The sequence below is a fragment of the Mobula birostris genome, chromosome 1 (assembly GCF_030028105.1).
Source record: "Mobula birostris isolate sMobBir1 chromosome 1, sMobBir1.hap1, whole genome shotgun sequence".
Classification (NCBI taxonomy): Eukaryota; Metazoa; Chordata; class Chondrichthyes; order Myliobatiformes; family Myliobatidae; genus Mobula; species Mobula birostris.
Window position 1 is genome coordinate 95541009 of NC_092370.1, and position 22331 is coordinate 95563339.

Here is a 22331-nt window from a genome sequence, read left to right on the forward strand (position 1 = left end):
GTACTCAGCAGTGCTATGCAACAGGATTTTAAATTGCTTCCCAGTTGCCCAGCAGAATACCTGGAGGGGTAAATGGGAAAATGATAGGTATGTGGAGTGTGAGAAGTTGCAACCCCTCTCTGAGCATTTTGCAGAGGGTTTTCCTCAAGCTCTGCCCCACTGTCCTGATCTTTGTGAACCTAGTGCAGAAGGGTAGGGTGAGATGTTGAACTTATCAGAGGACCACTTCATTGGCCATTCACAGATCCAGGCCCATTAGGGATTTAACCTGAGCTGACAGTCTGAGGATCCATCTGTGTCTGGGTATCTTTGAGGATACATTTGTGTCTGAGTGTCCCTGAAGAGAGTTGGCTTCTTGAACCAGTGAATACCGTGAATGTTTAACTTGACTTTGAGTTTTGTTTATATTGTGATGAAAATGAACAGTTTGCAATATTCTTCGAAAAATAAAGCATCACACCCTGACCACATAATATCTCATGAAGTTCACATTGGCAACACCATGTATTGGTTCTGGGACACTTCATAGGGTTCACCAACAGAATGTCCAGTACAATCAACGTTCTATTGGAGGAACTCAGTGGGTTGAGCAGCTTCTGTGGGAGGAAAGGAATTGTTGAATTTTTAGGTTGAAATCGTGCATCACAGCTTCTTTACCTCCATAGGTAACTGCAAGTCATCCACTTTGGAAGGAATAATACAAGAGCAGATTATTATTTAAATGGTGAAAGATTGCAGCATGCTGTTGTGCAAAGGGACTTGGGAGTGCTAGTGCATGAACCGCAAAAAGTTGGCTTGCAGGTACAACAGGTTATTTAGAAAGCAAATGGAATGTTGGCCCTCATTGCTAGAGGGATTGAATCCTAGAGCAGGGAGGTCATGCTGCAACTATACAGGGTACTGGTGAGGCCGCACCTGGAGTACTGTGTGCAGTTCTGGTCTCCGTACTTGAGGAAGGATATACTGGCTTTGGAGGCAGTGCAGAGGAGGTTCACCAGTTTGATTCCAGAGATGAAGGGGTTAACCTATGAGGAGAGATTGGGTTGTCTGGGACTATACTTTCTGGAATTCAGAAGAATGAGAGGGGATCTTATAGAAACATACAAAATTTTGAAAGGGATAGATAAGATAGAAGCAGGAAATTTGTCTCCATTGGTAGATGAGGCAAGAACTAGGGGACATTGCCTCAAGATTCAAGGGAGAAGATTTAGGATGGAGATGAGGAGAAACTGTTTTTCCCAGAGAGTGGTGAATCTGTGGAATTCTCTGCCCAGGGAAGCATCTGAGGCTTCTTCACTAAATATATTTAAGATACAGTTAGATAGATTTTTACATAGTAGGGGAATTAAGGGTTATGGGGAAAAGGCAGGTAGGTGGAGCTGAGTTTCCGGACAGATCAACCATGATCTTATTGAATGGCGGGGCAGGCTTGATGGGCTGGATGGCCTACTCCTGCTCCTATTTCTTATATCCTTGTATGTTCATGGATGCTGTTCAACACACCAAGTTCCTCCAGTATATTATTGCTCCAGGTTCCAGCAGCAGCAGTTTCTCTGGGACATTCTACAGATTTCCCTGCACTCACATTATGAAATCTCTCTGCAGATCACACCAGGGTCATTCTCATTAAAATGAACAGGTGAAGTCAAATATTCATTTCCTGAAATATGGTTGGTAAATGATTTTTAGTTCTTTTCAATTGAAAATCAGCCTCTTTAATATTAATTTCTTTAAAATTTAAATTATTGACAAGAAAATTGAAAGATTGAAACATTATGGTAGAACATTTTCTTTTCACTAATTTTAATATTTTTTGTTATTTACTTTTTAATCGGTCACAAGCAATTCTAAATGGATTAAATGTTGAAGATATTCAGAGACATTCAATAACAACACTAACTATGGCAAATGTCGAATCGAATATAGGGACAAGGCTTCAATGGTTATCAGAACCTTTTACATACGTCTGGGTGACTGCTTGCATTAAGACAAGTTCTAGACTGCACAGTACATGAACGTGTTGGGAGCTGTGTAAACAGCAGAACACTGCACCTGCGACCACGCTTGAAGGAAGTCTAACAGCAGTCAGCCAACACTCTCAGGACAAAATGACTTCTTCCTCCAGATGTAGTAATCAATTGATTCCCACTTGGACTGAACAGCAGTTTGAAATGAATAGAAATAAAAGGGACTGAAGATGCTGGAATCTGGAACACAAAACAAACTGTTGAAGAAAAGCAGTGGATCAAGCAATTTCTGTGAAAGCAAAAGGGTAGTTGATGTTTCAGGTCAAAAGCCGAAACATTAACTAACGCTTTACCTTCACAGATGCTATTTGAACTAGTGAGTTCTTCCAGCAGTTTGTTTTGTTGACATTAATAGAAATGACCAGAGGAAGGAAAAATATACAGTATGAAGGGCTCTCCTCCCAAGTCACACAATGGGGGAGGGGAAGGAGGGGTTATCTAATTTAAAGTGGAAGAAGCAAAGGCAAAATAAAACTAAGGATTGTCAGCAAATTAAATAAAGTCTTTTGTACCCATTCTGTCATCTAATAGAATCACTGTAAATCTTAAAACTCTAGTCTGCATGACTGTCTGATCACCAAAGTCTTTGATTCCCACTGCATTCAAAAGTCTATAGATCAAAAAAAATGTAAAACTCTAGAGGTCATAGGTTAAGAGTGAAAAGTGAAATATTTAAGGGGAACTTTTTCGATCAATGAGTGGTGCAAGTGTGGAATAAGTGGCCAACGGAAGTGGTGGAGAGAGGCGAATAAACTCTTCTTGGTCTTCCAGCCACTGACTATAACCAGTGTTTCAATGACAAAGATTTGATTGCAACATTTAAGAAAAGTTTGGGTAAGTACGTGGGTGGGAGAGATATGGAGGGCCTTGGTCCAAGTGTGGGTCAATGGGACTAGGCATCATAACAGTTTGACATGGACGATTACACCTACTTCTGTGCTGTAGTAGTATATGACTCATCTCAGCTCTGAATATAATGTGTAAGCAATCATCCACTATTCTCAGAGGCAGAAGGTCTGAAAGACTACAAATATTTGCAAAAGCCATTTCTTCTAATTTCAATACTACATGAACAGCATCTTATCTTGAGATTATACCCTTCCTCCAAGACCCTTCAACTAGAAGATCAGCCTTTTGATATGTGCCCAGTCAATTTCAATCAGACTATGCAGTATATATTTGAATGAAACCATCTCTCATTCTTCAAGATTCCAGTGAGTATGCCAAAGCTTGTGTATATTAGCAAAATATATGCTGTCAGGCAATATGCAGTCCTTTGTAGCTGTGCATCCTCTCACCCATTTCACGACCACTTGAACGTCTGTCTAAAAATGGGGCTCACCATGCTCATGGTACTAACATGACACCTATTAATTCCTTTGATTCACCCATAGATACTTTTATTGATGTCATAAACACTTTTCCTTCTCTCTCTCCACTCTTTCTTTATTGGCTTTGCTTTCCTCGATCTGGTCCATGTCCAAGTTCCAGTTCAGAAAGTTATTGGTTTAAGGCCCACTCCAAATGCCTATGCATAAAAAAGACTAAAACTCCAGTGTTGTACGGAAGGAATGTTACACAGTGAGATCTAGCAATTTTTTGGATGAAGCATTGAGACTAAGTCCCATCTGCTCTCTCAAGTAGATATGAATGTTGCCAAGGTAGCATTCTAATGAGCAGAGAAGTTAACTATTTCCTCCACTCTGTGTCCTGAACAACAAGTATATCAAAACAAATACCACAAAAAAACTACAAATTACTTTCTCCCCCATTGTTGTTGGTGGAACTTACCTGCCATTTTCTCACTTGTTTCAACATTACATTCACTTCAATAAAATCTAATTGGGTGTAAAACAATGTGGACTATTCTGAAGTCATAAGAGGCTATAAAATAAAAGACTTCCTTATTTTCCCAGTTTTCGGAATCGATGACTTTAATGGTTACAACAAATCGGAAGCTACGCTTTATAAAACACTGGTGCTGGTTTGAATGGATTTGACTGAGTCAATTAGTCCTTTATATTGTGCAGAGGGTTACATTGCTATAGATGACTGGGACCAAACTTGTACACATCATTAGCATATAAACTATACTTATTCCCTGAATTTTGTCGAACAAGCTAGTGTGTTTTTATCAGGAAAGCTAATGATAATTTCTTATCATGTAGGTCTCCTTCTAAATAGACTTGGTTTGCAATTATGCGCTATTTAAATAGGCTCTGTGGAGCAACTTGTCTTATTTTCCTGTAAAAATAACTTCTAATGGAAACATTTGCTGACACAGTGGTGGCAATAGAAACTCTACAGTTACAACAAGTTAACAAGGAAATAAGTGAAATGTGGATTTTACTACAGTCACTTGAAAGGCAGTGATGCAGAAATTAGTGCAGCTTTAGTTGGAATGTGGAGTTTACATCTTCATTTTGTGTTTGTTGTGGTTTCTGCTGTGGGCTTTGGTTTTCTTTCATATCCCAAAACATGATTGTAGATGACAAACAAGAGAAAATCTGCAAATACCTCAAATCCAACACATAATTCTCCATAACTTCCACCATCTCCAATGGGACCCCACCACCAAACACATTTCCCCCCTCCCCACTTTCTGCTTTCCACAGGGATCCCTAAGTGACTCCCTTGTCCATTCATCCCTCCCCACTGATCTCCCTCTTGGCACTTATCCTTGCAAGCAGAACAAGTGGTACACCTGCCCCTACACCTCCTCCCTCATTATCATTCAGGGCCCCCAACAATCTTTCCAGGTGAAGCGACACTTCACCTATGAGTCCATTGGGGTCATCTACTGTATCCGGTGCTCCCAGTTTGGCCTCCTGTATATTGGTGAGGCATGAATTAGACTGGGAGTCGTTTTGCCGAGCACTTACACTCCCTCCGCCAGAAAAAATGGGATCTCCCAATGGCCAACAATTTTAATTCCACTTCCCATTCCCATTCTGATACATCAATCCATGGCCTCCTCTACTGTCGCAATGAGGCTACACTCAGGATGGAGGAGCAACACCTTATATTCTGTCTGCATAATCTTCAACCTAATGGCATGAACATCGATTTCTCGATATTCTGGTAATATCCCCTTCGCTCTCCTTCACCATTCCTTATTCCATTTCCCTCTCTCACCTTATCTCCTTACCTCCCCATCAACCCTGCAAGTGCTCCTCCCTCTCTTCTTTCTTCCATGGTCTTCTGTCCTGTCCTATCAGGTTCCCCCTTCTCCAGCCCTGTATCTCTTTCACTAATCAACATCCCCCCTCCCTCCCAGTTTCACCCATTGCCTTGTGTTTCTTCCTCTCCTCCCCTTACCTTCATAGTCTGTTTCCTCATCTTTTATTTCACCAGTTCTGATGAGGGGTCTCGGCCTGAAATGTCAACTGTACTCTTTTCCATAGATGCTGCCTAGCCTGCTGAGTTCCTCCAACAGTGTGTGTGTGTGAGATGATTGGAGATGAATTTTCTTTGGTATAGATCAGTGGCAAGTTAATCAGAGAGGTACAAATGGACTTGTGGAGGACTTCTGGTAACATAGAGATGCATGGCAACATAGAGATTCAACAGATGGGTTTGCTTGGGAGTCAGCACGGAGCAGAATAACATCTATTCCAACTCTGTTTCTTTAGCTCCTGTTCTGCCATTCTCTATTAAAGTACTTCTGTAGAAATGCCCAGTTCCATGAGATATATACAAAAACATGATGACATTTAGCCTTAGCCAATGAATATTGCACCCCTTTTAACCTCACAGGAAGTCATGCCTTCATTTTGCCTCTCCTGGCTCAGTTCAGCAAACAGATATTAAAGCTGGGATTCCCATCCTTTATGGCATAGACCAATACATACAGTATAGAAATCTACAGCACATTACAGGCCGTTCAGCCCACAATGTTGTACCGACCTAGTAACCTACTCTAGAAACTGCCAAGTATTGCGCTACTGCATAACCCTCTATTTTTCGAAGTTCCATGTACCTATCTAAGAGTCTCTTAAAAGACCCTTTAGTGTTAGGCTCCACCACCAACACCAGCAGTGCATTCCACACACCCACCATGCTCTGTGTGAAAAACTTACACCTGACATCCCTCAATACCTACTTCCAAGCACCTTAAAACTATGCCCCATCCTGTTGGCTATTTCGGACTGGGAAAAAGCCTCTGGCTAGCCACATGATTAATGACTCTCATCATCTTATACACTTCTTTCAGGTCTTCTCTCATCCTCTGTTGCTCCAAGAAGAAATGGCCAAGTTCACTCTATCTCTTCTCATAATGTACACTCTCCAATCCAAGTAACATCCTTGTAAATCTCCTCTGCATTCTTTCCACAGTATCAACATCCTTCCTGTAGTGAGATGACCGGAAATGAGCACAATACTCCAGGTGGGGTCTGACCAAGGTCTTACATAGCTGTAACATTACCTCATGGCTCTTGAACTCAATCCCACAGATGATGAATGCCAATGCACCATTTGCCTGCTTAACAACTCGGTGAACCTGCGCAGCAGCTTTGTGTGTCCTATGGACATGGACCCCTAGATCTTTACTACCCTCCACACTGCCAAGAATCTTACCATTAATACCACATTCTGTCTTCAAATTTGACCTACCAAGATGAACTACATTACACTTATCTGGATTGAAGTCCATTTGCCACTTCTCCGCCCAGGGAAACTTGTATTAAAGCAATTTGCAATAAGACAGTTACAAATGTACCTCTCCACAACCAGCCCCACTTGAAGTCAATGGAAGCAACCTACAAAAGTGGACTAGCATATGCAAGTGCATCAGTCGATGCAGAATTAGAATCCTGGGATGATTTCATTCTCCACAGAATAGGAATTTTGGTTTAAGTTTCTTTCTATTGCTACAGCTGAATAAAGCCCACCAACAAGTTAGTTGATGCTAACACAAGAAAATCTGCAGATGCGGGATATTCAGGCAACACACACAAAATGCTGACGGAATTCAGCAGGCCAGGCATCATCTAGAGGATGAAGTACAGTCGACGTTTAGGGCCGAGACCCTTCATCAGGACATATCTGAGATGCAGAGGTTCTACTCAGGTAAAAAGAAAATGGGGTATATTTCCTTCTTGTCTTATTTATACATTCATTGGAGATAAGTTCCACTGATAAATTCAGCAGCTGTTGCCTGTCCACAGAATCTAAAATATCTCTCAAAAGGTAATGGATTTGGCTCAGTACTTCACAGTTAAAACCCTCCCAACCACTGAGCACATCTACATGAAATGCTGTCATGGAAAGCAGCATCCATCATCGGAGATCCTCACCACCCAAGCTATGCTCTTTTCTCACTGCTGCTATCAGGAAAAAGGTAGAAGAGCCTCAGGACTCACATCACCAGGCTCAAGAAGAGTTACTACCCCACATCAGGTTCTTGAGCAATATGGATTGCCCATCCATTGAGATGTTCTCACAACAAATGATCTCACTTTAAAGACTCTTTATCTTGGTATTTGATGTTCTCGTTATTTATTGCTATTTATTTATACTTGCATTTGTACAGTGTGTTGTCCTCAGCACTCCGTCTTTCATTGATTCTGTTATAGCTACTATTCTATAGATTTGTTGAGTATGTACAAGATAACAAATCTCAGGTTTGTATATGATGACATATATATAATCTGGTAATAAATTTACTTTGAACTTTGAACAATTGGCCTTGAATTTCATAGCTTGTTAGCTTATTTCAAGTCACATTCTGATGGGCCTGGATCACATACACAGTGAGATTGCTAGTTTTCCATTTCTAAGTGTCATCTCTGTTTTACTTACAGTAATGACATAATTCTGTGGTCATCTATCCTGGTTTTCTTTTACTTCCATAACTTAATTGTCTATTATAAATTCAACACTTGTTTTGGCAGGATTGGAATTTAGAGCCCGAGTTCATCAGTCCCAAATAATGGATAACAAGCACAGTAACCAAGCCACTATAATACAGCATCCAATATCAGTTAAAATAATATCTGGTCTTGGCAGTTTAAATAAGCAATGAGATCTCCCTTTGTGATATGACCTTAGAATATGAACCAAACCAGATATAATCTAATCCAAGGAAAATTCAGAGTGTTAAGCTTGTAACAATACAATTGATGTGTTTGAAAGGGATAGGGCAATTATTTGAGGAGTAAAGTTGGCAGGAATGAACATGAACTTATACAGAAGATTAAACTTTTACAAATAAACCTTGAAAGGCTTAATAAATGGCAAAGCATGCTTCATGACTTGAATGACTTGTTTTTGTTTTGTTTCCATCAAATAGCAAGAAAAATTGACATCTGGCCTTTTATTGTAGTGCTGTTGTAGGAGAGATAAAAACAGTTACCAATCCAATATTAATGCATTACCAATTGATCAATCTCTCTTCCCTCGGAAGAATGATGAAAAGGATAAGATTACCTAAACATTTGCTATCCATGCAGACAGTTGTTATTTTTCACCTTATTGTTGTCTCTTTTAGATGGCTTGTATAAAACATTTTTTGTTTGTTTCTCCGAAATTCTTTGCTCTGATCCTGAAGTCATTAACAAATTTTGCAGATGTCACTTAGATTGGGGTATAATGTACGGCAAGGGAGCATATCAAACTTGCAGCTTGATCTGGGCCAGTTGGAAAAAATGTGTGGAAAAATGGCAGAAGGAATTTAATGCGGGACATTGCATTTTGTGAGGATAAATCAGGGTAGGACTTATAAAAGTGAATGGTAGGGCATTGAGGAGTGTGGTAAAATGAACGGATCAGGATATACAGATCCATAATTCCTTGAAAGAGCTGTCACAAGCAGATAGGCTTATTTCAACAGATTGGCCTTCAAAAATCAAAATGCTAAATCCAGGAGTTGAGATGTTATGTTGAAGTTGTGTAAGATATTAGTGAGACCAAATTTGGAGTTTTGTGTGTAGTTCTAGTTACCTACATACAGGAAGGACATTAAGAAGATTGAAAGAGTACAGATAAAATTTACAAGAATATTGCTGGAACTTGAGGACCTGAGTCATATGGAAAGGGTGAATAAGTTAGAACTTTATTTCCTAGAGCATAGGAGAATGAGAGGAGATTTGTTAGAGGTATACAAAATTACTGTATGATCAGTATAGTCAGGGAATACAAGCAGGAATTTTCCACTGAGGTTAGGTAAGAATAGAACTAGAGATCATAAATTAAGGGTGAAAGGTGAAATGTTTAAGGGGACCCAAGGGGGAACTTCTTCACTCACAGGATATGAGTATGGAACAAGCTGCCATTGGAGCTGCATGTGGGTTCCAATGCAACATTTAAGAGGTTTGGATATGTGGATGGATGGGAGGAGTATGCAGGGCTCAGGTCCACATGAAGTTCAATCAGGCTAGACAGAATAATGGTGCAACATGGTCTAGATGGGCTACAGGACCTGTTTCTGTGCTGTAGTGCTCTATTAATCTAAGATTTCTTACTTGAGTTTATTGCCATTTAGTTTTCCCCAAAAAAGGCATATTATTTCATTTTGAAGACTATTTTTGATAGGGACAACACGTTTCATTCTTTGCTCTACCAAGAACCACTGAGACTGTTCCCTGTGAGTTTACAAGTTCTAGGAGAGAAGTGAAGAGCAAGCTTGAAAGAAGCAATCTCTGTAAGAGAGAGGAGGGAAGATATCTGAAATATCACAGTAGAAACTTAAAAAAAAAGGCTTTAGTCCTTTTGAGCCTGTTCTATTATTCAATATCTTGGCTGCTCTTGTGCCTTATCCATTTTCACATCCAATTCTAATATAATCTAATTTCCTTGTTATTAAAAATCCATCAGTCCCTTGACGGAAATCAAAAAATAAGCACCCACAACACACATGATAAAGAATTACTATGGTTTGCAGTCCCTGTCTAATGAAATTTCTCCTCCTCTCAGTCAACCCATAAAAAGGAGATTTGTCTAAGACTCTCCAGCTAGACAGAACTGCGTCTTGACTTCTGCCCTGTCAATGCCTTTCAGAATGGTGTATGACTTAATATCATATCTCCAATTCTTTGGAACATTTCAATCTTCATTCACAGGGCAATCTGCATACCACAGGAATCAACCAGTCTGCAGTACTGTTTTGTCAGAAATATTAGAAGGAAATCGGACAAAGAAACCTGGATTGAGCTAATCACTGGGTAAATCCACTAATATAAGTAACACGAAAACGCAGTAACATATGATAGTGGTTAAATCACTGGAGCAGTATTGTTGGTTTTGAACCAGTGATCCAGAGACATTAGTTTGAATTCTAGCATTGAACAGCTTGGATACTTTACAAGGAAATAAGCATATCCACAATTGTTCAAAATAAATGTAGTCTGTGAAACATTAACTACAAAGCCAACAGATTGTTATAAAAATCCAATCAGTTCACTATTATCTCTCTGTGAAGGAAACCTCTCATCTTATCTGGTCCGGTCTGTGTGTGTGATTCTAGACCCTCCAGTGAGATGACACTGCAAGCTGAGGGGCAATAAATAATTGTGGAGGCATGCACAGTCTGAGAATGAATAGTTTTTTTTACATCACAAGTTTCCTACATCTCTCTGGGAGTACAATAGATTACCAACATTTATGCACTACCTCCACAGTGCTGTGCTTGATATTCAGCATTGGAATAAATCAAATAAATTAAATTACTTGAAATTAGGGCAAAATTACTGTCCACAAATAATTACTAAATTTAACTTCTTTTATTCCTTGTTCAAAGTAAACTGATAAAAAAAAACATGTCCTTCAAGCAACATGATGAACTGGCCATTCAGTCAATGTGTACACACATGAAGAAAACAAAGTTTGAAATCAATCTGCTTTCTTGATGCTATTGACCCTGAGCCTTAATTATCTTTCCTATCAATCAGCCTTTCAACACCTTGATTGCAATCCTTTAGGAAATATTGTAAATGATAAACTATGCATCTGAGCTTAAGTGGAAAATACAAAGTAATTATTTGAATCCATTGACTAAGCACAGGAGGTTTGTCTTTGCTGTTTTTTTTCTCTTTGAAATGCATCCTAACATGCTCTTTACATTCCTCTCTTGTCCAGAAAATTGATTGCTCCAGTCCACTCTCATCTTGAGAGGAGTTGACAGAGCGGTGCAATGGGTGATTTTGTTACAACCGTTCCCCCATCTAGAATCACTTTGTAAATTCCTTTCCCTGTTTGAAATGTGCTTTATACTTGTGTACTTGATGGCTAGAGTGGATGCAAGGAATCCCAATGCTAGTGTTCTGCAATAGCTACAGAATGCCCTGACCCTCATAGATAGGATCGATGGAAGCAGAATAGGGATTCTGTACTGCAAAGGTAATTTACAATCTTCCTTAGAGTTCTATAGACCTCAAGCACTACTTTAGGAGTCCTTTAACATGATAATAAAGATAATGCAACACTCAGTCTGCCAGAAAAACTTAGTGGATGGAGATGAATGCAGGCAGGATGAACAAGTCATTTGGGGAGTGGGAAGGGGAGTGAAATAGTCTGCAAATGGGAGCTTGGGTTAACCATTTCAGATGAGCATATGTGTGCAGACCATTTCAACTTCCCTCCCCATTCCCACACTGAACCTGTAAATCCTTGGCCTTCTCTACTGACAGGATGAAACTCAATTCAAGCAGCTGGAGCAATACCTTATATTTTATCTGGGTACAGGTTTCCCCCGCTATCCGAAGGTAGAGCGTTCCTTTGAAACAGTTCGTAAGCCAGAATGTCGTAAAGTGAATAAGCAATTACCATTTATTAATACAGGAAAAAATTTTGAGAGTTCCCAGACCCAAAAAATAACCTACAAAATCATGCCAAATAACACATAAAACCTAAAACAGTAACAGATAGTAAAAGCAGGAATGAAATGATAAATACACAACCTATATAAAGTGGAAATACTTTACTGCAGCACTGTCTAGCGCAGCGAAAATCTTGCGGAAGTGCTCTCAGCAGAAACACTCTCTCACCTTTAAGCTATGAAGCTGCCAAATCATACCAAAAAACACATAAAATACACAGTCTATATAAAGTAGAAATAATGTATGTACAGTGTAGTTTCACTTACCGGAATTGGGAAGACTCCAATAAATTGCAGTTTCATCACAGTTAAACACTTGCTTATACGAATAACCACCTGACGCAATCAGCAATCCCCTCTGATCTGGGCCGACATTTACGTGCTGGACGGCACCTAATTAATTAGCTTGTTCATTTTGTCTTTTTTCTTCAGGACGTGCTGGGTGCGTTCCAACTACCGCTGCACCCCTGCATTCTTTGCAGCAATGTATCGGTCCGTGGCCCGGACGTTGGGAACCACTGCTTAAACTATGAAGCTGCCCTCGCCTCAGAAACCAATCAAACCACCCATGACTACCTTGAAATTCCACTTTTGCAACACTTTCATCACCATCATCCAGTGCTTTCTGTTTCAGCTTATTAAAAAGCATGACTGATTTCTCTTTAAGTGTAAGAAAACTTAACGGAACACCATGCTTTGTACACCCATCAATCTACTCAAGCAATAGACTTTCCATTTTATCCATTATTCGATGCCGACTAAGAGAGACCACTTTGCTGCGAGCAGAACCAACAATAACATCGGCAGCTTTCAAAATTCTTTCTCTATGCGTATAAATAGTGCGAATGGCGGATGCAGGCAAGTTCAACGCGTGGACAATGTCCTTACTTCATTCACCACGATCGAAACGCTTAATTATGTCTAGTTTTATGCTAAGTGTAATACCTTTACGAGCTCTTTTAGGCTTTTTCGATACCTTAGAACTCATCTTGCTAACAGATGCACAAAATAAATCGAGATAAAGCACGTGTCTAAGCAATGCCAGCTAGAATGCAGTTCCGGGGGAGGAGCTTGGCTGTTCGGGCACGCGCTGCCTTTTAAGTAACAGTGAAAACACCTTCTATTAGCGAAAAAAGTAACTAATGTAGGTCTTTCGTAACAGCGAGGTGTCCTAAAGCGAACGTTCGGAAAACGGGAGCCACTTGTAGTCTACAATGAAAAAGCATGAATGTTGTGTTTATCAATTTTATTTTTTCATTTTTCTTTTTTAATTTTCCCTTTATTACCCCCCCCCCTAACTTCTGAACCTCCAGCCCTTCCGCTTTTGTCCCCAGTCCCACTGCCCATTGCCACTCCTTCTTCAAATTGGGCCCCCATCCACCTTTTCCCCTTCCCTTCCACTCTCCCCAGCTATCTGGTTCCATTTGCTGTTCACCTCTCCCATCTCCTCTAATGATCCCCATTCTCACCTCTCTCACATACCAGAATCCAGTATCAGTATTCCTGTTTATCTCCATCTATCAATTGTCACCTGTCTTCTCAACCAACTTATCAAACCTGCTCCGTCTGTTTTTCCCTTCTTCCTTTCTCTCTTTTTCTGCCACGACATAGTATTCACTTGCCACAGTCCTCAGATCCACCTCTGCTCACCTCTCCTACTGGCACTATCTGACTGTCACCTTCACTAATTGCCTCAGCGCTCTTTATTTGCCACTCTCCTTCTCCTTTCGATGCTGTCCATTTCACCCCTCTACTCTCAGTCATAGAAGGTAGTATGTAGAATATAGAATGTGAAGCAGAGAACAAAGAACATTACAGCACTGTACAGGCCCTTCGGCCCACAATATTGCCCTGTCCTTTTAATCGTCATGCACGGTTTCAGCCCGAAATGTTGACAGTTTATTTGCTCCCATTGATGCTGCTCAACACATTGAGTTCTTCTAACAGATTGTGTGTTGCTCCAGATTCCAGCATCTGCTATCTCTGGTGTCTTCATTAATAAAGGCAATACTCTAATTAAAAGAAATAGGTTAATTTCTCTGTTAAAACAAATGAGACGGAAATTCAAGTGCATCAAATGTATAAGATATTGTTCATTTATTTAATTTAATTGACTTTCAGAAGTACAACATTTGATTTAACTAAGATAAGACCTAGGAGCAGAATTAGGCCATTTGGCCCATCGAGTATGCTCCACGATTTCATCATGGCTGATCCATTTCCTTCTCAGCTCCAATCTCCTACCTTCTCCCCATATCCTCTCATGCCCTGACCAATCAAGAATCTATCAACTTCTGCCTTAAATATACATAAAGATTTGGCCTCTACAGCTTCCTGTGCCAAAGAATTCCACAGATTCACCACCCTCAGGCTAAATAAATTGCTCTTCTTTTGCATTCTAGAAGGAAGCCCCTCTATTCTGAGACTGTGTCCTCGGTCTGAGACTCTCCCACGATAGGGAACATCCTGTCCACATCCACTCTATCAAAGCCTTTCACCATTCGATAGGTTTCAATGAGGTCACCCCTCATTCTTCTGAATTCTAGTGAATACAGGCCCAGAGCCAGCAGTTCAGAATCAAAATCACGTTTATTGTCACTGGCATGTGTTGTAAAATTTGTTAACTTAGCGGCAGCAGTTCAATGCAATACATAATATAGAAGAAGAAAACATATAATAAAATAATAATAATAATAATAATACTTCTTCAGCTGTCCATCGGTTTTCGATGTTGACTGAGGCCTGGGCAAGGTTGTATGGACGACCGGCAGTTGCCCATGCTGCAAGTCTCCCCTCTCCGCGACACTGAGGGAAAGGCACTGGAACCCATACAGCTTGGCACTGGTGTTGTAGCAGAGCAATAATAATAAATAAATAAATAAATAAATAAATCACTTACAGTATATGTATATTGACTAGATTAAAAATCATGCAAAAAACAGAAATAATGTATATTAAAGAAGGGAGATAGTGTTCACAGGTTCAATGTCCATTTAGGAATCGGATGGCAGAGGGGAAGAAGCTGCTCCCGAATCACTGAGTGTGTGCCTTCAGGCTTCTGTACCTCCTACCTGATAGTAACAGTGAGAAAAGAGCATGCCCTGGGTGCTGGAGGTTTTAATAATGGACCTGCCTTTCTGAGACACCGCTCCTTGAAGGTGTCCTGGGTACTTTGTAGGCTAGTGCCCAAGATGGAGCTGACTAGATTTACAATCCTCTGCAGCTTTTCTCGGTCCTGTGCAGTAGCACCCCCCACCCTACCCATACCAGGCAGTGATGCACCCTGTCAGAATGCTGTCCATAGTACATCTATAGAAGTTTTTGAGTGTATTTGTTACCATACCAAATCTCTTCAAACTCCTAATGAAGGATAGTTACTGTCTTGCCTTCTTTATAACTGCATCAATATGTTGGGACCAGGTTAGGTCCTCAGAGATCTTGCTCACTCTCTCCACTTCTGATCTCTCTATGAGGATTGGTATGTGTTCCTTCGTCTTACTCTTCCTGAAGTCCACAATCAGCTCTTTCATCTTACTGACATTGAGTGCCAGGTTGTTGCTGCGACACCACTTCACTAGTTGGCATATCTCACTCCTGTTCGCCCTCTTGTCTCCATTTGAGATTCTACCAACAATAGTTGTATCATCAGCAAATTTATAGATAGTATTTGACATAAGGCTAGCCATGCAGTCATGGGCATAGAGAGAGTCAATATCGACTTTACTTCTAACTTCCACCCAGCCCTCAAATTCACTTGGTCTATCTCGGATACTTATCTTCCCTTTCTCGATCTCTCAGTCTCCATCTCTGGAGATAGACTGTCCACTGACATCTTCTACAAACCCACTGACTCTCATAACTACCTCAACTATACCTCTTCCCACCCCGCCACATGAAAAAATGCCATTCCCTATTCCCGGTTCCTCCGTCTCTGCCGCATCTGCTCCCAGGATGAGGTTTTCCGTTCCAGGACATCTCAAGTATCCTCTTTCTTTAAGGATCATGATTTCCCTTCTGCTGTCATCAATGATGCCCTCAGCCGCATCTCCTCCATTTCTCGCACTTCGGCCCTCACTCCATCCTCCCGCCACCACAACAGGTACAGAGTTCCCCTTGTCCTCACCTACCACCCCACCAGCCTCCAGATCCAGCACATTATCCTCCGCAACTTCCGCCACCTTCAACAGGACCCCACCACTAAGCACATCTTTCCCTCTTCACCCCTCTCTGCTTTCCGCAGGGATCGGTCCCTCCTTGACTCCCTGGTCCACACGTCCCTCCCCACGGATCTCCCACCTGGCACTTATCCTGTAAGCGCAAGTGCTACACCTGTCCCTACACTTCCTCTCTTGCTACCATTCAGGGCCCCAGACGGTCTTCCAAGTGACGCAACACTTCACTTGTGAGTCTGTTGGGGTCATCTATTGCATCGGTGCTCCCGGTGCGGCCTCCTCTACATCGGTGAAACTCGACGCAGATTGGGGGACCGCTTCTTCGAGCACCTCCGCTCCGTCCACCAAGACAGACCCAGGATCTCCCAGTAGCCACCCACTTCAACTCCCATTCAGATATGTCCATATATGGCCTCCTCTACTGCCATGATGAGGCTAAGCTCAAGTTGGAGGAGCAACACCTCATATACCGTCTAGGTAGTCTCCAGCCCCTTGGTATGAACATAGAATTCTCCAACTTCTGGTAATTCCCTCCCCCTCCCTTCCCCTATCCCTATGTCACTTTGTCCCCTCCCCCAGCTGCCTATCACCTCCCTCATGGTTCCGCCTCCTTCTACTATCCATTGTGTTTTCCCCTATTCTTTCTTCACCTTTCCTGCCTATCACCTCCCTGCCTCCCCTCCCCTACCCCTTTATCTTTCCCCTTACTGGTTTTCACCTGGAACCTACCAGCCTTCTCCTTCTCACCCTCCCCCCCATCTTCTTTATAAGGTCTTTGCCCCGTCCCTCTACAGTCCTGGTGAAGGGTTCCGTCCCGAAACGTCAACCGATCTTTTCCACGGATGCTGCCCGACCTGCTGGATTCCTCCAGTGTGTTGTGAGTGTTGAATTAGAAGGGCTATAGGTTTCAGTGCTGTCATTCTCTATGACTCTATGACTCTATAAAAGGTATGACTTTTGTACCTTATGTTTCTGCAATCATCCAATCATCCATCTGGGAAAGTGTAATGGCAATCAGCTCATCTTGCCATTCAATAATCAATTCCTGATAACCGGTATCACCATTAACCAAATATCTCAACAGTAGTAATATTAATCCTGTATCTATTGGTCAAGGTCAGAGCTTGGGCATTGTGCAGCAAGTGAATTAACTGCTGAATGATCAGATAGTTTCTATCATCTATAACAGGAATTCAACGGAAGATCATTCATTTGTCCAAATGGGTGCAAAAGTTGTCAACCCCTGAACCAAGCCCTGACCTGCCTTTCACTACAAAGGTAACATCACTGTAACATACAAGATACCCTGCAGAAGTTTACGAAATTGTCTTCAACGGCATCTGCAAAGCATTTGACTTCTATTTTTCAAAAGATAAAATAGAACTGCACACAGAGAGCTTGATGAAAGAATTAAAAAGAGAATTTGGGCAATAAGGAGGAAAGAGGTATAGACTTCAAAATTTATACCCAAAATCGAGAGCCTAGGAATTCAATAAATGGGCAAATCTTGCCTGTCAAGGCCCTGGTATTGAAGTATTAAAGAATTTAAGAATGATAAAGATTCAAATATATATAATAAGCAATGGAGAGGCACCAAATGATCAAGGCTTGTTACTAAAGTCCGATCTTTATCTTTATCCAACAAGATGGAGAAGTCATGGTAGACTAGATCTTATTATAAACCTGTATAAGGTAATGCGACTGCTAATGAGACAGTAGTATGCATCTCTGGGCATTGTCCCAGTGCTAAGAATACCAGAATAAAAAGTCAGAGGTAAACTTTGGGAAGTCTTATAAACAAATCTGGCCAGCACATGTGGTATGTATGGTGTTGAGAAGGGATTTCAGAATGTGATGAGAACAGTGATCTGAGATTGACAGCATGGAAGAAGCACGAAATGCTGAACTTCAATTGATATTCACTTGGAATGAGTTAGAAGCAGAAGTATTTGCAAAGGAAAGAGATGTGACTCTAGAAGTATACCATACTGTGCAAAAGTCTTAGGCACGCTAAATTTTTTATATGGTTTCAGATAGTATGACCTGCACAGAGCCCTGATCTCGACATCATCAAGGCTGTCTGGGATTACCTGGAGAGACAGAAGCAAAGTCCGCAGAAGAACTGTAGCTAGTTCTGCAAACTGCTTGAAACAACCTACAGCTAATTTTCTTATAAAACTGTACAACAGTGCACCTAAGAGAATTGATGCTGTTTTAAAGGCCAAATATTGATTTGATTTAGTTTTTTACTGTTGATTGCTCTTTATAGTAATTTTTTTGATATTTAGAAACTTTTCATTTCATTATTTTTGAAAGCATCTTCCCTTTACAGATTTTTTTAACTTGTGCCGAAGATTTTTGCACAGTACTGTAGAAGTGATGATAAGAAAAGTGCACCTGCATCATTATTTTTTAGCAGGTTAAGGAAGTTCAGCTTACCGACAAACACTCTAACAAACTTCTGCACGTGTACTTTTACAAGTATCCTAACTGGTCACACCATGGCCTGGCACGGTAATTGGACTTTGCAAGAATGTAAAAAGCTGTGTTGAGGAGTGGTCTCCGCCCATTACATTATGGGCACCTCCCTCCCCAACATTGGCACTGCCTCAAGATGGCAACATGTATCATCAGATATCCCTATCACCTGAGCCATGCCATCTCATTGCTACTACCATCAGGTAGGAGTTACAGAAAGCCTGAAGTTCACACCACCAAGTTAAAGAACCACTGCTTTCTTTCAAATTTTCGATTCTTCAACAAGGTGGCAAAATGCTGATTACTGTAGCTTGGCAACACAATGAACACTTAGACCACTTGGCTCTAAAATAGAGTTTTTTTGCTCTAATTGTGCCTACTTATAAAATGTTGCATATATTGTATGTTTAAATAAACTGTTTTTGTGAATGTTGGTTTTATGATGCTATGCACCTGTGATGCTGCTGTAGGTAAGCTTTTCATTACATCTGTGCATACATGTACTTGTGCATATGACAATAAACTCAATTTTGATTTTGATGTTACGTGGGTTATGCTGCTATGGGAGAAGTGCAAATTTGTAAAAAGAACTAAACCGGAAGAAAAAGATACCTCACGTATCCAAGGATTTTTTTCTTCTATATTTCTGAAGAGGAAAATGTCCAGCAATCCTGTTATGCTGAGGGTGAATTCATCACATGTGTTTCCCGGAGAAAAGACCTTCACCATTGCGAAAATCTCCTGGATAATCCACAGCAAGTTAAATATTGAGGATGTGGACGTCTGTGCTATTATGGGTAACTCCCATGAGCACAGCAGTGCAGTCAGCAGCTCCCTGCATTCATTGGATTTTTCCAGCACCAGTTCCTGAGATGTCACTTTCTCCTCACAGAAATAGAACTATATGAAGACAGCTCTACACTAACACAGCATTGGGGTGCCCTCTCTGATGCTGTTGTGAGAACAGATTGTAAAGCATAACACATTTGACAATAGACAATAGACAATAGACAATAGGTGCAGAAGTAGACCATTCGGCCCTTCGAGCCTGCACCGCCATTCTGAGATCATGACTGATCATCTACTATCAATACCCGGTTCCTGCCTTGTCCCCATAACCCTTGATTCCCCTATCCATAAGATACCTATCTAGCTCCTTCTTGAAAGCATCCAGAGAATTGGCCTCCGTGCCTTCTGAGGCAGCGCGTTCCACACCTCCACAACTCTCTGGGAGAAGAAGTTCCTCCTCAACTCTGTCCTAAATGACCTACCCCTTATTCTTAAACCATACCCTCTGGTACTGGACTCTCCCAGCATCTGGAACATATTTCCTGCCTCTATCTTGTCCAATCCCTTAATAATCTTATATGTCTCAATCAGATCCCCCCTCAATCTCCTTAATTCCAGCGCGTACAAGCCCAGTCTCTCTAACCTCTCTGCGTAAGACAGTCCAGACATCCCAGGAATTAACCTAGTGAACCTATGCTGCACCTCCTCCACAGCCAGGATGTCCTTCCTTAACCCTGGAGACCAAAACTGCACACAATACTCCAGGTGTGGTCCCACCAGGGCCCTGTACAAATGCAAAAGGATTTCCTTGCTCTTGTACTCCATTCCCTTTGTAATAAAGGCCAACATTCCATTAGCCTTCTTCACTGCCTGCTTCACTTGCTCATTCACCTTCAGAGACTGATGAACAAGTACTCCTAGATCTCTTTGTATTTCTCCTTTATCTAACTCCACACCGTTCAGATAATAATCTGCCTTTCTGTTCTTGCTCCCAAAGTGAATAACCTCACACTTATTCACATTAAACACCATCTGCCAAGTTTCTGCCCACTCACCCAGCCTATCCAAGTCACCTTGAATTCTCCTAACATCCTCATCACGTGTCACATGCTATGCTATCTCTGACTTCCTTTGTCAACCACTGTGGCCACTTTCCCTTCCTTCTCCGGGGGATGAACTGATTTTGCACCTTGTGCATTATTCCCAAGAATACCTGCCATTGCTGTTCCACTGTCCTTTCTGCTAGGATATCCGACCAGTCAACTTTGGCCAGCTCCTCCCTCATGGCTCCATAGTCTCCTTTGTTCAACTGCAATACTGACACTTCTGATCTGCCCTTATCCCTCTCAACTTGCAGATAAAAACTTATCATATTATGGTCACTACCTCCTAATGGCTCCTTTACTTCAAGATCACTTATCAAATCCTGTTCATTGCACAACACTAAATCCAGAATAGCCTTATCCCTGGTCGACTCTTGTACAAGCTGCTCCAAAAATGCATCCTGTAGGCACTCTACAAACTCCCTATCCTGGGGTCCAGTACCAACCTGATTTTCCCAGTTCACCTGCATGTTGAAATCCCCCATAACTACTGCGGCTTTTCCTTTGCCACATGCCATTGTTAACTCCCTATTCAACTTGCACCCAATATCCATGCTACTGTTTGGGGGCCTGTAGATAACACCTATTAGGGTCTTTTTTCCCTTACTGTTCCTCAGCTCTATCCACACTGATTCTACTTCTCCTGATTCTATGTTCCCCCTTGCAAGGGACTGAATCTCATTCCTCACCAACAGGGCCACCCACCCCCTCTGCCCACCTTTCTGTCCCTTCGATAGCACGTATACCCTTGTACATTCAATTCTCAGGTCTGATCCCCTGCAGCCATATCTCCGTTATGCCAACAACATCATAGTTACCCATTCGCACCTGAGCTTCAAGTTCATCCGCCTTATTTCTGACACTTTGTGCATTCAGATACAGAATTTTTAACCCATTTCTCCTCTCTCTGTTTAAATTGCTGCCTATTGTGCATAACCCAGCTCCCCGAACTCTCACTGGGCTATACGCCCCTTGAATTTTGTTGTCCTTCTTAAATTTACTTACTCTTTCTGCACATTTAACTCCATGCTCCGTCAGACCATCCCTCTGCACATGTATCCTCCTTATCACTCGTTCCGCCTCACTTTTCTCTACTTCACACTTAATATTCCGGAACCGTGTAGTCACCACCTGTCCTTTATACTTCATCTCGCTATCCTCTCTCACATTCTGGATCCCTGCCTCCTGCAAATTTAGTTTAACCCCCCACCAAGCAGCACTAGCAAACTCTCCTGCAAGAATGTTAGTACCCCTCCAGTTCAGGTGTAAACCGTCCCGTCGGAACAGATCCCACCTTCCCTGGAACAAAGCCCAATTATCTAAAAACCTGAAGCCCTCCCTCCTGCACCATTCTCTTAGCCACGTATTGATCTGTATAATCCTTCTGTTCCTCGCCTCACTCGCACGTGGCACAGGTAGCAGTCCTGAGATTGTTACCCTGGAGGTCCTGCCCTTCAGCTTCACACCTAACTCCCTGAACTCACTACACAGGACCCCCTCACTCTTCCTACCCACGTCGTTGGTCCTTACATGGACCACAACATCTGGATTCTTGCCCTCCCTCTCGAGAATAACCTGCACCCGATCTGAGATGTCCCGGACCCTGGCACCAGGGAGGCAACATACCATCCGAGACTCCTGATCTCCCCTACAAAATCTCCTATCTCCCCCCCTGACTATAGAATCCCCTATCACTACCGCTGTCCTCTCTTCCCTCCTCCCCTTCTGAGTCGAGGGTCCAACCTCAGTGCCAGAGACAGGACCACTGCAACTTGTTCCTGGTAGGTCATCCCCACCAACAGTATCCAAAATGGTATACTTATTGTTGATGGGAATGGCCACAGGGGTGCTTTGCTCTCTCTTCCTGCTCCCTCTCCATCTCCTGACAGTCACCCAGTTGCCTACCTCCCGTCTTTTCGGTGTGACTACCTCCCGATGACTCTTATCT